At 29.2% G+C, this 14,426-nt stretch overlaps 1 pseudogene; it reads left to right on the top strand.

Annotated features, from left to right (window-relative positions):
- Nucleotides 1–1,645: 1,645 nt before the first annotated feature.
- Nucleotides 1,646–6,671, top strand: LOC105629613 (chitinase 2-like; annotated as a pseudogene).
- Nucleotides 6,672–14,426: the final 7,755 nt, after the last annotated feature.

The following is a 14,426-nucleotide window of genomic DNA, read 5'->3' as shown; positions in this document are numbered from 1 at the left end:
AGAAATTCATGTAGCGTTTTATAAAAAATTAACTTATGTAAAGTTAACAGTATCCAAACAAGTAATTTTACCGAACAAACCCATCATCTTTAAGTTAAACAATTAATTTTACTGTAATTTTTAATTTAATTCAAATTTTTGGTTTAGTTATTTAGAAAATTGTTTATGTTCCAATTTCTAATTTTAGGAAAAAATTGATTTCTTTTATTTGATTATACAAAATAAAATAATTTACTTAATAGAAAATAAAATAATTTACTTAAAAGTCAAATTGAACCCATTAGTTCAATCTAGTGTTGGCTATTTTATCAATTTAATTCCAAATCGAAGGAAAACACATCCCTAATGTTAAAGAAAGTAGGATTGCTCTAACCAAAAAAATAATATTTTATGATTTAGTGAAAGGCTGTTCATGAGACTGCTTAAACCGTCCAAATTGATCCAAACCAACCCAAATCAATCTAAAACTGCGGTTTTAAAATATTAATGATTTGGTTTGATTTTGTTAAATTTAAAAATCCAATTTTTGGTTCGGTTTACAGTTTTAGCCTCAAAACCGTCCAAACTGAATCAAATCGCTATATATATGTTTAAACTTTTAAATTCAATTTAATTTTTTTGAATGAAAATTTTCTTTGTATTGATTAATTTATATTGGATAGTAAATTATGAAATTAGTTTATATTGGATAAAAAATTGAATAATACTTTCTTATTAATTAGATAAATTATATAATTATTTTATAAAATATTCAAAATATTAAAGATTCATGTAAAATTATATTAATATATATGTGCAAACATTATGTAAGTAAAACTATACTTTTTTTTAAATTTTTAGTAATAGATGTAATAAAATCAAAATTTAAATTCTATATTTGTAAATTGATTAATTATTATCTTACTCAATATAATATTTTTCATATAATACCAAAAAAATACATATTCAAAAATTAATTTAAAAATTTTAATAGCTATTCAAAATCATGTGTATTTTATGGCATAATTTTTATTAATTTATTTTTCATATTTTGTATGATGTTTTTTTTTTCTTGTTAATTAGATAAATGAGGAAGTTTAATTTCTTTTTTTCAAACCACCTAAACCGTTAAACTGAACCAAACCACCGCTAAAGGTTTAGATTGGTTTGAAATTTTGATGGTTTAATTTGATTTTAATTTTTCTCAAACCGCCATTTTAGATTTGATTCAATTATTATATTTAAATCGAACCAAACCAACGCAATAACAGCCCTAATTTAATTCGTGAACTTGTAATCTTTTCTATTTGGAAGCAGTTGATTTTACGGTTCAAGCATACCACAGGTTTTGGTAGTTGCATTCGTGTCTTTGCCATCTTACTGGTCAAATGCTCCTTGTCTATACAGTGACTCAATCATTTACTTGTATATGTATTCGAAGACACTTTGGAAAATAAAAAACTATTAATATAAACTATGAATTTACCCTTCTACTTTACATTAAAAAAAAAAAAAATCATCCAAGTGTTTAATATATGTAATTTATGTAAAAAAAATTTAATTACAGTACTTAATATGGGCAATTTTATAAATTAAAGTGTTTAACGAATCAAAGTAAAAATTAAAAGTGATACAGTAATTTTTTTTCTTTTCTGCTTATAAAAAGATGAATTTATACAGTTGGCCAAATCAAAACCTTGAAAGTTTCACTATAATTCTTATAAATGACAAAAATATAGACCAAGACGGTTAGGCCGGCTGCTTCCTTAATTAGTACCAAAATGATGTATAAATTAGCATTCTTTCTTTCATTCTCTCGTTCAATTATACAACCTCAGAAATTAATTAGAACGTGAAATCCATATTGTTGGAGTTTCATCTCTTTCTCATATTCTGTATGAAAAATAATTTTAAGCATCATGTTTATGGAATTGCATATAGTTGTATAACCAATATCTGGCTGAATACATAATTTATCCCCTAAAGTTTAATAAATAAAACTTTGTAATACTCTCGACTTTCTTTTTGTGATAATATCATACATCGTCACGCTATAAATAACAATTTTTTAAAGTTTTTGGCTTTCATATGCAAAATATTGACTTGATCCATGGTTAATACAAATTTAAAACAATAACTTTTACATTTTTCAATTATTCAATAAATGTTTAATCGATTTAATTTTATAAGTTAAAGTGTTCAATAAATCAATTAAAATGCTTAATAGGTGCAATTTTACAAATTAAAGTGTTCAATAGATAAAAGTGGAAATTAAGGATACCATATCATAGGAGTAAATTTATGTATTGAGTCAAAAAAATCTTAAATTCCATTTAGTCTAAAAATTCTTAAAATATATGCCGTTCCAATTGATGATGGAGTACATTGATGCCACAGGCATGCCTGTAACATTTGATCCCATCAGGCAATGCCCAAAATGGTAAAGTTTGACCATATTGGGCAAAAACATTAACTCCAGACTCAGTTTTAGCCATAAAAAAAGTACCATCCAAGTGTAAAAGCCTTGGCTAGCCTTTCTGGTTGGAGCTTAGGTAGAAAAACCCACAGGTGGTATAACCCTAAAGATCCTCAGATTTGGATATCAAATGCTTTCACTTTACTAAAATCCATAACCCAAAAATACCATCTTGATGGTATTGATATTGATTATGAAATTTCCCCAAAAATAATGCTTCTTTTGCTTATTTTATTGGAGAGCTTATATCCCTTTTAAAGAATCAAACTGTAATTTCCATAGCCACAATTGCTCCCTTTTTATTCAACCACTACACCTTATATTGAACTCTTTAACAACTATGGAGATATTATTGATTATGTTAATTACCAATTTTATACCGACAAGATTAGGTCAGCAGCAGCTTATTTGACAACGTTTGAGCTTAGAGCAACACAGTTTTGTAAAGATAAGTTGTTGCCTAACTACCATGGAAAGAGGTATTCAAGGAGATGCATTTTTTGATGCTTTAGCTTTGTTCGAGAAGAAAGGGTTTGATGTTAATGGAATTATGATTTTCTCGTCTGATGCTTTTGCCTGCAATAATCTATACTATATATAAACTGGCCGTCATTGAATGTCAATTAATGCAGCTACTCATTGAATGTCAATTAATAAATGACTGTAAAAAAAAACCAAACCCTTATATTCATGAGGGGAAAAACTGCACAAATCCCTTAATTGTACATTTAAAAATTTAAATCTATTGCCTTTTTAGTTTATCAACTAATGGTCTTCTTGCCATTAATACTACTATAATGATGTCATTTAGAAGGAGAAGAAGAAACAAAACAAAAGAGTAGAAATTAAAAGTTATAAAAATTATAAATATTGACTATTGTAAATTAAAACTCTAGATTAAAAATGTAAATAAAAAAAAAAAATCAAATCAGCACTTTAACACTCTAATTTTTTGCGATATCAACATCCAAGTTTTTATTTTTATATATTTATATAGATAGATAGATAAAAGACAATAAAATATAATATATTCATGCATTAATGGCCAAAAAATTAAATTTAAAAAACTCATAAAATAGAAGACAATAAAAACGCTCTCCATTTTAATAGAAAGATATGTTTAAAATTAACTAATAATGAACTTTCAAAATTAAAAGACGAATAGTTTTTTTCAAAATTAATTTATCATGATAATTACAATTAAAAATAAAATTATATTGGTTTAAGAGAATACTACTATAGTTTTTTTTTTAAATTAATGTTTCTTTAAAGAAATTTCTATAATTTAATTCTGTCAAATAATTGAGTTTCATATTTTTCAATATATTAACTAAAAGCAAAGAAATTCTTCTTCAATTTTGAAAGAAACATTTGTTTTTTTTTTTTCCAATATATTAACTAAAAGATTTAAGAGAAATTCTTCTTCAATTTTTTAAAGAAACGCTTATTTTTTTTAATATATTAATGAGGGCAAGACTACAGTACATATTTAAAAATTTATGTTCTAATACAGAATCTTTTTTCACCATTAGATTTAAACTAGCTAGACATAGATCATTGGATTTGAATTTGATCAAATGACTTGTTACCTATAGAATAGGTTATCAAAAGTAGAGCATTTAGGTTTTTATTGTTAAAATACAAAAAACTATTTAGTTCTGTAAATTAAAAAAAATATATTATTTTTCAACACAACTATAATTCTATAAAACATAAAAATTCAAAGATAGATAATTGTGTAACACTTTAAATTCATTTACTTAAAATAAATTATTTAAAATTTTAATAAATAATTATAAATTTTTTTATTATTAAAATAATTATCATGTATCATGTAATTTAAATTATATATATCTCATATATGACATCTCATTATTTTTTTAATATAATATTTTAATTAAAAAAAATTAAATTATATAACTCTAATACTTGACTTATAAATCTCTACCCTTATATCTTATCAAATTATACAAGTTAAACTATATAAAATTGTACCTTATTACTTCTACTTTATAGTTTAACTAATAAATTGTTATCTTAAAGTCATTTATATTTTTTAAAAATAATCCATATTATATATTTAGCCATAAAATATTTATTTAATTATTAATATATATATATATATATATATATATATATATAATAAATATTTTAAAATTCATTGATCTTTAAATTTCAACTTAATCAATTTTATTTTACTTGTAAATTATATTTTACATTTTTTAAAACTAGATTTTTATTTTATCGTCTAGCTTTTGAATAAATTTTGTTTGGTTTAGAATTTATATAAAATAAAGGTCCATGTATCATGAATTTATAACATTCAATTTTTAAATTAGAATATAGAATTGGTAATTAATATATCAAGTTTTTTAATTAAAATAAATTTATGCCCGTAATAATTTACCTATTCTTTATACTTGTAAGGAATATTTTTATGTATGTAAACTCGAATTCTAATTTTTTTTAGATAAATTTTATATTTATCATTAGATAATATTTTATATAATACCTTATTATAGAATAAAAGATAAATATGGATAGAGAAAAGATAAAGTTAGGAAATATATAGGTAAAGAAATGGAATAAGAGGTTGAATAATCTATTGCAAGTTTATATATACATGTGTCAATTAATGATTACTGTTTGTACAGTAGTAAAAGTCTATTAACGAAAAGGTTTGAGAGAAATTCTTTTTCAATTTTTAAAAGAAACGTTTATTTTTTTATTTTAAAGGTTTTAATAACCAAAAGGCAATAAAAAGGCAAATGATTCTCTCTCCATTTTGATTAGGAAACATAAATTTTTGAATTACTTCATTTTAATGGGAACAAAAAGTCAATAAAAATCAAATGATTTTCTCTCTAATCAAATACTTGAAATTTAAAGTCTTTCTCAACCTTAAAAGATAACTAAAATTAACCCAAAAATTAATCCTAGCGAAAGCTAAAAATAAATACTCAAATATTATACAAACTCTCTCTTTGGTGAATGCGCCACGTCAGCATTGAGGAAAATACCCATGGTTCTACTTTATATATATATATATATATATATATATATATATATATATATATATATATAATGATATATTGATGTGGGAACAAGGGGAATAATGAAGTATATTTCTGTTGTTTATATTTTGATTTCGTCTATTGTTGCAGAAGTACTTTTAAGTTGATTAAATTTATATTTGTTGAATTAAACGTTATGAATTGCAATAACATTGACGTTTATATTATGAAGTATTACTTAAATTGAATTATAACTCACGTATTACAAATTAATATTGTGATTTTTTTTATTATTATCACAGGGTTTTAACTTTCAATCGCTACATGGTAATTGCCCTAAATTTCATCTGGATAGTGACTCATATTCTCCGTGTGGGTCTTGATCCATTCCGTCTTCCCTTAGGCCTTTGGGCCTTAACACAGTGTAAAGCTATTTTCTTAGACAAGAGCCCACAATGGCGAGAACCCCCAATGGCGACTCCACTGGGATAGAGAAGTTGATTCCGATTGGTTACTTTATTTAGTTTTAGGCTGACTTTAATTTTTAGGCATTGCATCACAATACTTGCACACAAGCACCTTTTGGTCCTTAAAATCCTTTGATATGAGTTGGCGATAAGCATATTTAGCTCCATTCGACCTATTGATTCCCTAGTTGACCCATATCACCTATAAGCACGTACCTTCGGGTATAAAAAGAATTAGACAAGTCTGTTTGTATCTTTGGGTTAAATCACAAAACTCAGTGTGAGGATTTGACTCAGATTCTCACTTATGGAAACCTAATTATAAGCCATCCAAAGCCCATGTAATTGCCTTAGAAATTTTTCTTAGGTCTTCCAAATTGATGTCTTGCTTTTTATGACTCATTATTTTTCAATATATTTTCCCATTAGAAGTAGTCCATGGGCCTTACACCCTTTTTTGAGTTACAAGTGAACTTCTAAAAATTGGTCTTTTCTATTTTCAAATATTGGGGCATAAATTATTTGATTTGTTTGAGAGCCTTAATTATATTTTTAGCTTTGTTGAAGAAGAAAGGGTTTGATGTCAATGGAGTTATGATTTTCTCAGCTGATGCTTCTCCCTCCAATAATTACTATTATGAGAGGAATTCTCAAGCTTTTCTGCCTAATTCTACAAAAATGCGATGCCTTCAATTAGGCATGACCATAGTTCCGGAACCGCCGGTTCCGATTTAAAAAAATTTGAGACTGAAATTGAACCGAAAAGTTTTGATTTCGGTTTGGAACCGAACAGTTCTGGTTCCTTAACGGTTCCACAATCGACGGTTCCAGCCGGTTTTCTGGTAAATAGCATAATTTTAAATTTTAAATCTTGAAGACTTTTAAAATTTAAAAATTTGTGAAATAATTTCTGAAAAAAAACACTTAAAAAATTAAAAAATGCTTGAATTAAATTTATTTTTTTTGAAAAGACTTGAACTTAATTTTTTTTTTTTTGAAAAAAGTCTTCCACTAAATTTATTTTTTGTTTTAAAAAAGTTGGAACTTAATTTAAAAAAAAAAAGAGCTTGAATTTAATTTTTTTAAAAAAAATTAAGTTGCTTATGTATTGAAACGACCCGAAAATTTAATTTCGTAGAATTTTCATTTAAAAACTAAATTTTTTATTTTCAACCAATGAGATTATACCAGCTAGTATTTTATTATTGCTAAACTGGACCCATTAACCAATTTGATTTTTCGAAAACCAAGCGAAAAACTCGAAAACCAAGCAAATTGAGCCGAATCATTGAATTAGACCAAACCGGTTCGAATCGAACCGGAATGGTCTAGAAGCCCCAAGATTTTTTTTTTCTTCTTTCTTTTCTTTTTTTTCTTTTTTTTCCCTTCTTCTTCCTGGAGCCAGCGCCATGCGCGCGACACCCCCTCCCCCTCCCTTTTTTTTCCGACCACCCGAGACCATCGCCAACCTCGTTGTCGCCTCCTCACTGCAGCAGCCCTCGCCTCCCTTCCTCTCTCTCTCCTTTCGTTTCTGGCGTACACTCACAGCAGACTTGCGAGTTTGTGATCGGGAAATCGCGTCGCCTCTTTAGCTCAACTCTCCGGCGATCGATCGACTCCAGCTTCATCCCCGTCGACGGTGTAGCTCCGCTCTCCCCTTCTCCATCGTCGTTCATCTACTGGTGCAGCAAATCGCAAGGAGTTGCGATATCGTTCTTCGGCAGGGACAGTGGCATTTCCTTTCTGTCTTGCACTTTTCCGACATTTTCGCAACTGGGTAAGCAATTTCCAACCTTTCTCTTAGTAAGGTAAGTTGATTAGTGAATTTGCCAGCCTGTGTGCTATGAGATTAAACTGGAATTTAGGAATTTTATTTTTAATTATTCCTTCAAATTATTGTTTGATAGTGTACATATGAGGTAGTAGGTCTAATATTTGCAACAGATTGGTTAGTTGGTGTGCAATTTAAGATTTTAGCGTAGAAAAACTACGAATCTGTGTAGTGGCAGCAAATATATTAAATTGTTGTAGAAGACAAATATGGATGAGGAAGTGTATTTTTTTTTTTTTTTTTTATTTCCAGGTCGATAGATATTCATAAATGCTTATTCATATTCAATAGATGATGGTTCATGGATCATTAAATGGAATTTCGAGATCTTAATTAATAATAAGGAAATGGAAGAGTTTATAAATTATAATTGCATATAATTATTAAAGATATATATATATATATATATATATATATATATATATATATATATATATATATATATAGTTACACTAGAAGGATATAAACGTTAAGCCAATATAAATTTGCAATTGTTTATCTACTTAGTTATTTGCTTAACCTTATAAAGTAAAGTTAAAATTTTGTATTGGTGATTAATTATTGATGTTGTTAGTTGGATGATACGAGATACTTAGAACATAATGTGTAAATTTGAATAGAGTAAAACTTCTTGTTCTAATAAGTGGTAACTGAGGTTAAGCTTGAAGTCTTACATGCCTAGGTACCAATGAAAAGATATGGAATAAGAATTAATCGTGAAAGTTAATTATGCACATATGCTTGTATATACATACATATGTATCCAATGACTGATAAATGATGTTATTTAGAATATGAATTAAGCTCATGTAAGTTGTTATGGATGTTAAATGGCGATAATGTCATTTAAAGGCGGACGGGTATTTGATTTGATTGATTGTCCGACGGATGGGCTATGTGTGTGTGTGTGTGTGTGTGTGTGTGTGTTTGTATATATATATATATATATATATATATATATATATATATATATATATATATATATATATATATATATATATATATATATTATTGTGATATTTAAACAGGTAGATAGTCCTATTTTTAGGGGAGATGCTGCCGAAATTTCAATAGAACCTAGACTAGTTTTAATTAATGACATAATTAAATAAGTTCATTTAGATTAATTCTATAACTTGGTACGTAATAAATAGAGTGCTCTGATTATTTATTATCTTTATTACTCATTTAATCATTTACATATTTATTTATTTATTTTCATTATTATTGTTATTATTGTTATTTATTTTATTATTGTTGTTTATTGTTAATACTATTTATTTATTTATTTGCATTGATTTTGGATGTTTAATTGTGCATTGCATTATGATGTTTAATTGATTAATATGTCTGCAATTGATTGCAATGTTTGATTAATTGTGTTGTGATAATGCTGTGCTTTGTTTGTGTGGAATTGGGATGAAGTGGGTCACTATGGGACTGTGAGACCGTACCGTTATATGGATCCAATATGATTACCGTTAGCCGGGTAAATGGGAGATCGGCGCCCCCGTGTGCACCTACCGTTATCGTTACCGTTAACCACGGGTTGGCTTCTCGTCGTTGCGCACCGGACAGTCTAGATTTGATTGCAGCCCGCAGGGTGGCCTCCTGTTGTGAGCGCTTGATGATCTAGATTGGATGGAGACCACCGGGTTGCCTCCTGTTGGTATGGAAAAGAAAAGAGAGAATGGAAAAACAATGAGAGGGCTGGTCAAGTGAGGATTAGACCGGTCGGCCAGTATGGGGGATCGGCTCCCTGGTGTACACGTGAGAGGATGAGCCATGTGGGAGGACGGCTCATCGGGGGTTCGGTGACTCCACTGACTAATTTCCACGTGATGTGATTACATGAAGATGTTAATGATTGTGGGTGTTAATGATATGCCATTTGTGTGACTGACTGCGTGAGCATATAACTAGTCGGATGACTAGATTGATATATTTATTCATTTGTGTGAATGCGTGTGCGGTGCAATAGGTATTATTTCTTAAAAGGCTCACATATCTTGTTTGATGTTTCAGGAAGTAAGTTCTTCTTTAATCCGATTTAGGTTATGTTCCTTCGGCGGAGGGCAACAGAGAAATTTTTCCTAGTTCCACAATTATTTGCTATGTAATTATGTATACCAAAGAGTTAGTGACTCCGCAGTTGTAGGATTTACATATATTTAGTCGTGTATTAACATAGACAAAATAATTCTGTAAGCTCATGTTAGAAATGTGATGTATTGTAAATTGGGCCCGAACTATGGAATGCTGTAGAAGATAAACTTGGGCCTAGAAATAATAAAATATTGAGGTTATTTTTCATTATCATATGGGCTGAATGTTGAAATTTATACTGAGATAATAGATTCTAGTGTTTCAGGCTTACTACGGGCCTCGGGGGCCTTAAGCTTACCTGGGCCCTAGTGCCGGTCCGGCCCATGGAATTGGGTCGTGACATGTATCCTCTTGGGGTTTAGAGGAATCAAAGCCCACGTAGTTCTTACTTACCTTGTATGAATTTCACCCCTTTTACCTTATTCGCTATTTCCACCACCGGTTGATGTTCCAATTGAGGACCCATCGTAAAGATCATATAAATCTTCATTTTCTTTGAAATTTTCTTGTGCTCTTATTTCGACTTTGCTCCAATCATCCAATCATGATTGTGCTTCTAGTAAATCGGGTGTCATACGAGATCATGTTTCATTAAAGTATGTTTCCTCATTGACTAAATGCTTGTTCAACCGCAACAGCAGAGACCGGAGCTGCTAAAACTTGTTTTGCAACACCAATCTAAAATCAGAAATTTATTATCTGCATAATCAATCACCAAACTCGAAAAAAGTGGTTAGATAATTATCAAATTCAGAAAAGAACCGGATTCCCTTGGTCTTTTTTGTTTTTGTAGTAAAATGCGTTTAGTAACACCAACACTTATCCTTTGAGTTGAAAATTGTTGATTATTGAATTGAGAAGAATTAGAAGAACTAGAAAATTGAACAAATTCACCATATAATTCTACAATATTTTGTCTAACTTCATGCATGCTACATTTATATTAACACTATCTTCTATATCAAGATTTAATAATTCATAATAAATAGTAAAATATTCAGATAAAACTTCAATTTTACATCTAGGATCAAATACACAAGCAACAAGATAAATGGTTAGTATATTTTTAAAATAAGATAACCAATTTTTTTTATTGAAAAAACACAATCTTGTAATATAAAATCATTTTCAAATTGTTGGAGTGCACTAACAATATTAATACACATTTGCAAAAATAAATGAGATGTGGGATAATAAGCCCCCACTAAATTTATAGGTAGCATCATTAAAAATTTTTAAAATATCTAAAATTTTTGCACAAATATCCCAATTTTGTGCATATAAATTAATTTCTTCAATATTATAAGTAACAAAAATGCACAATAATTCTTTATAAGAAAAAAACTCGTTTAATAATTCATATGTTAAATTCCAACGAGTTGGGACATCCCTTGAAAAATGTTTTGGTCTTTTATTATTTTCTTTACAAAATTTAGCCCAACTTTTCATCACTTGGAGATATCCCCATAAATGTGAAATAACTTTTCTAATTGGAGAAATATAAGATTCAAGAATTTTTAAACCATCTTGTACACATAAATTTAAAAAATGTCAAGCACATCTTATTGAAAAAAAATTTCCACCAATATTTGGTTCACAAATATTTTTAAGTTCAATAAATGATTTAGTGTTAGCAAAAGCATTATCAAATGAAATTGAAAAAATTTTTTGTCAACTTATATTCATCTAAAATTGAAACAACTATTCTATAAATATTATTTGCAGTATGTTTATCATCAAAAGCACGAAATGCAATAATTCTTGTTTGAATTTTCCAATCATCATCAATCCAATGACATGTAATACCCATATAAGAATGCATTTGCCAATTATCATTCCAAATATCACAACAAATTGAAATGCGAATTTTCATTTCAGAAAATAAAATCTCTAACTCTTTTTTTTTATATATAAAGAAATAATGGTTCGTTTTACAGTATTTCTTGGCACTCTTTTAATAGAAGGATTTAAAGCTTTTTGACAATATTGATTAAAACCTACTTTTTCACCAAAACTAAAAGATAAATGTTCCATAGAAATCATTTTTGCTAATTCTTCTTTTTGTTTTTTTTCAGAATATTGAAATAAAGAAATGTTAGAAAATGCGTATCCGAAAATTTGTGTTTGAGACCGATTAACTCTTATTTTTATTGGATGTTTTGTCTCCAAATGCTTCCAAAATGATCCAGAACCGCTCGATTGTTTAAATTTATAAGATTTTCCAGAATAATTGCAAATTACATCGAACATTTTGTTACATTTGAATTTCTTTGTGAAATGAATGGCGAATATGTCGGAACTTTATCTTTCTCTTCGAAGAAGTTGTATATCTTGCTCTTCCTCTTATTGTAATTGCTCATTATTAAATATTCCTAAGTTGGAATTTCCATATTTTCATTTGGATATCCCTCAAGATTACATTGGTTGGGAGTGAAATCAAAGATGTCGTTTGTAGGGATAGATAAATATTGTGTTTCTCCAATCTTTCCCTTGCCCTTAGCAGAACTTGAGTTTCCTCCACTTACCATTATATGAAAATAAATATATAATTTGGAAAATTGAATAAAGAAAAATTAGAGAGAATAATTAGACATTGGAATTTGAATAAATTAATTCACAATAATTTAGACAAATAATTGGAGATTTGACTTTGAATAAATTATCTTGCAATATTTTGGGCAATAAATTGTGAATGAAAATTAAAGAGATTGTAGAGTAAAGAAGAATAATATAGAGTAGAGAGAGTAGAGATAATTTTGTATGAGGAAATTATAATGGAATGGAATGAAGTATTTATAATAAATCCAAAAAAATTATTTTTCCACAAATACCCTTAAAACTAGCTGTTATGTAGTCGTTTATAGTTGTTAGGAGGGGTAATTAAGAGATTTCACAAAAAAATTTGACAGAAAAAAGCTGTTGTGCTATTTGTAACAACTAGAACCGCCGGTTTGACTGCTTCGAGCCTGCGATTCTAATCGACCGGTTCTTGGAACCATCGGTTTGCGGTTTCAAAAATGTTGGACCGGAATCGAACCGTAGACCTCCGGTTCTGGTTCCGTTTCCCACCGGTGTCGTTCCGGTACGGACCGATTCCGAACCACCGGTTTCGGTTCTAGGGACCGTAATTTGGCCATGTCTACCTTCAATTTAAAATAACAAGTTGTAATAAGTTAGTGCATTGTTTTATTTCTTTTTCTTTTTATCATTTCCAATAGGTATCTTATACTCTTTTTAAGTACGATACTAATCTCATTTTAAGGTTCATGACTGATCCTCTCTTCTCTTTTTCTCATAGCCCCCTGACACCTTTATCATCTTTTTTTTTTTTTTTTTTTTAATTTAAGGCTGCCACTCCTCTCCCTCGAATAAGGGAACAAAAATTACAAATTAACAAGTGAAAAGAAACAACACTGCTACCTTTTTTCTCTTGATAGCAAATTCTAGAGAAAGCAAGCAAACAAAAGCAATTAGTATTAGAACATATTGCCATTGAATTGCAAAAAATAGAGCATAATTTCAAAACTAACCTCCAAATATGCTAACAAAACATGTACATAGAGCATTAAAAGTAGTACAGTCATTGTTAATAATCTACTACTTGATATTTTATAAAAAAAACATTTACGTGGGGCTCACTCCTCAGCTTAGGTTAACTTAATCCAAGCTTCCTCGTTCATATAGAACTTGTCGTTTTGATCAATTATGCACCGTTTCATTAACTTGAGAGAAAAGTATTATATCTCTCATTGTCTAAATTGATATAGAAACTTAGGTTTATTCTTTATTTTTTTTATCAATCTATCTCCATTGATTAATCATGCTCCACTGCAATTGACTAACTCAGAATTATTATTGAAAAGAGAAATTCCTCACCATCGAACTAAAGGGAGACAAATTTATTTACCTTTTCTTTTTGCAATAAAAGGAGAGCAAAAAGCTCAAAGAACTAACAACAAAACCTTGGATACACCGCCCCTATAGCATCGTGTAATAGCCATGATGAGAGACCCGTAGGAGGGTTCCGTAAGAAATGAGTACCAAGATCATAATCAGTTGCAATTTTGCTTAGAAAGTCAACACTACAATTGGCTTCCCTGTAGATATGCTTTACTTTGCACACCCAATAAGATTGGATTAGGTTTCTACTGGCAATGACCAGTTGGAGTGCAGCTCCCTCAGCTTTAACCAGCCCATTAATAAACTGAACCACCACTTTGTTGTCACACTCCACCTCCAAATGCGAGACCTCTAGATTTTTTGCCATGCGTAAGCCTTCCAAGATTGCCCAAAGTAGACATGGCCAAATTACGGTTCCCGGAACCGGAACCGGAGGTCTATGGTTCGGTTCCGGTACCAACATTTTTGGAACCGCAAACCTTTGGTTCCAAGAACCGATTGGAACCGGATGGAACAGCCGATTTTCCAGCCGGCTAGCCGTTACAAACAGCACAACAGCTTTTTTTTTATCAAATTTTTTTGTGAAATCTCTTAATTACCCCTTCTAACAACTATAAACGGCTAGTTTCAAGGATATTTGTGGGAAAATGATT

This window comes from Jatropha curcas, chromosome 3 (assembly GCF_041381405.1).
Source record: "Jatropha curcas cultivar XTBG-Jc1 chromosome 3, XTBG_Jcur_1.0, whole genome shotgun sequence".
Lineage (NCBI taxonomy): Eukaryota > Viridiplantae > Streptophyta > Magnoliopsida > Malpighiales > Euphorbiaceae > Jatropha > Jatropha curcas.
The sequence above is the reverse complement of the archived record's forward strand: the minus strand, read 5'-3'. Positions and strand labels throughout refer to the sequence as shown.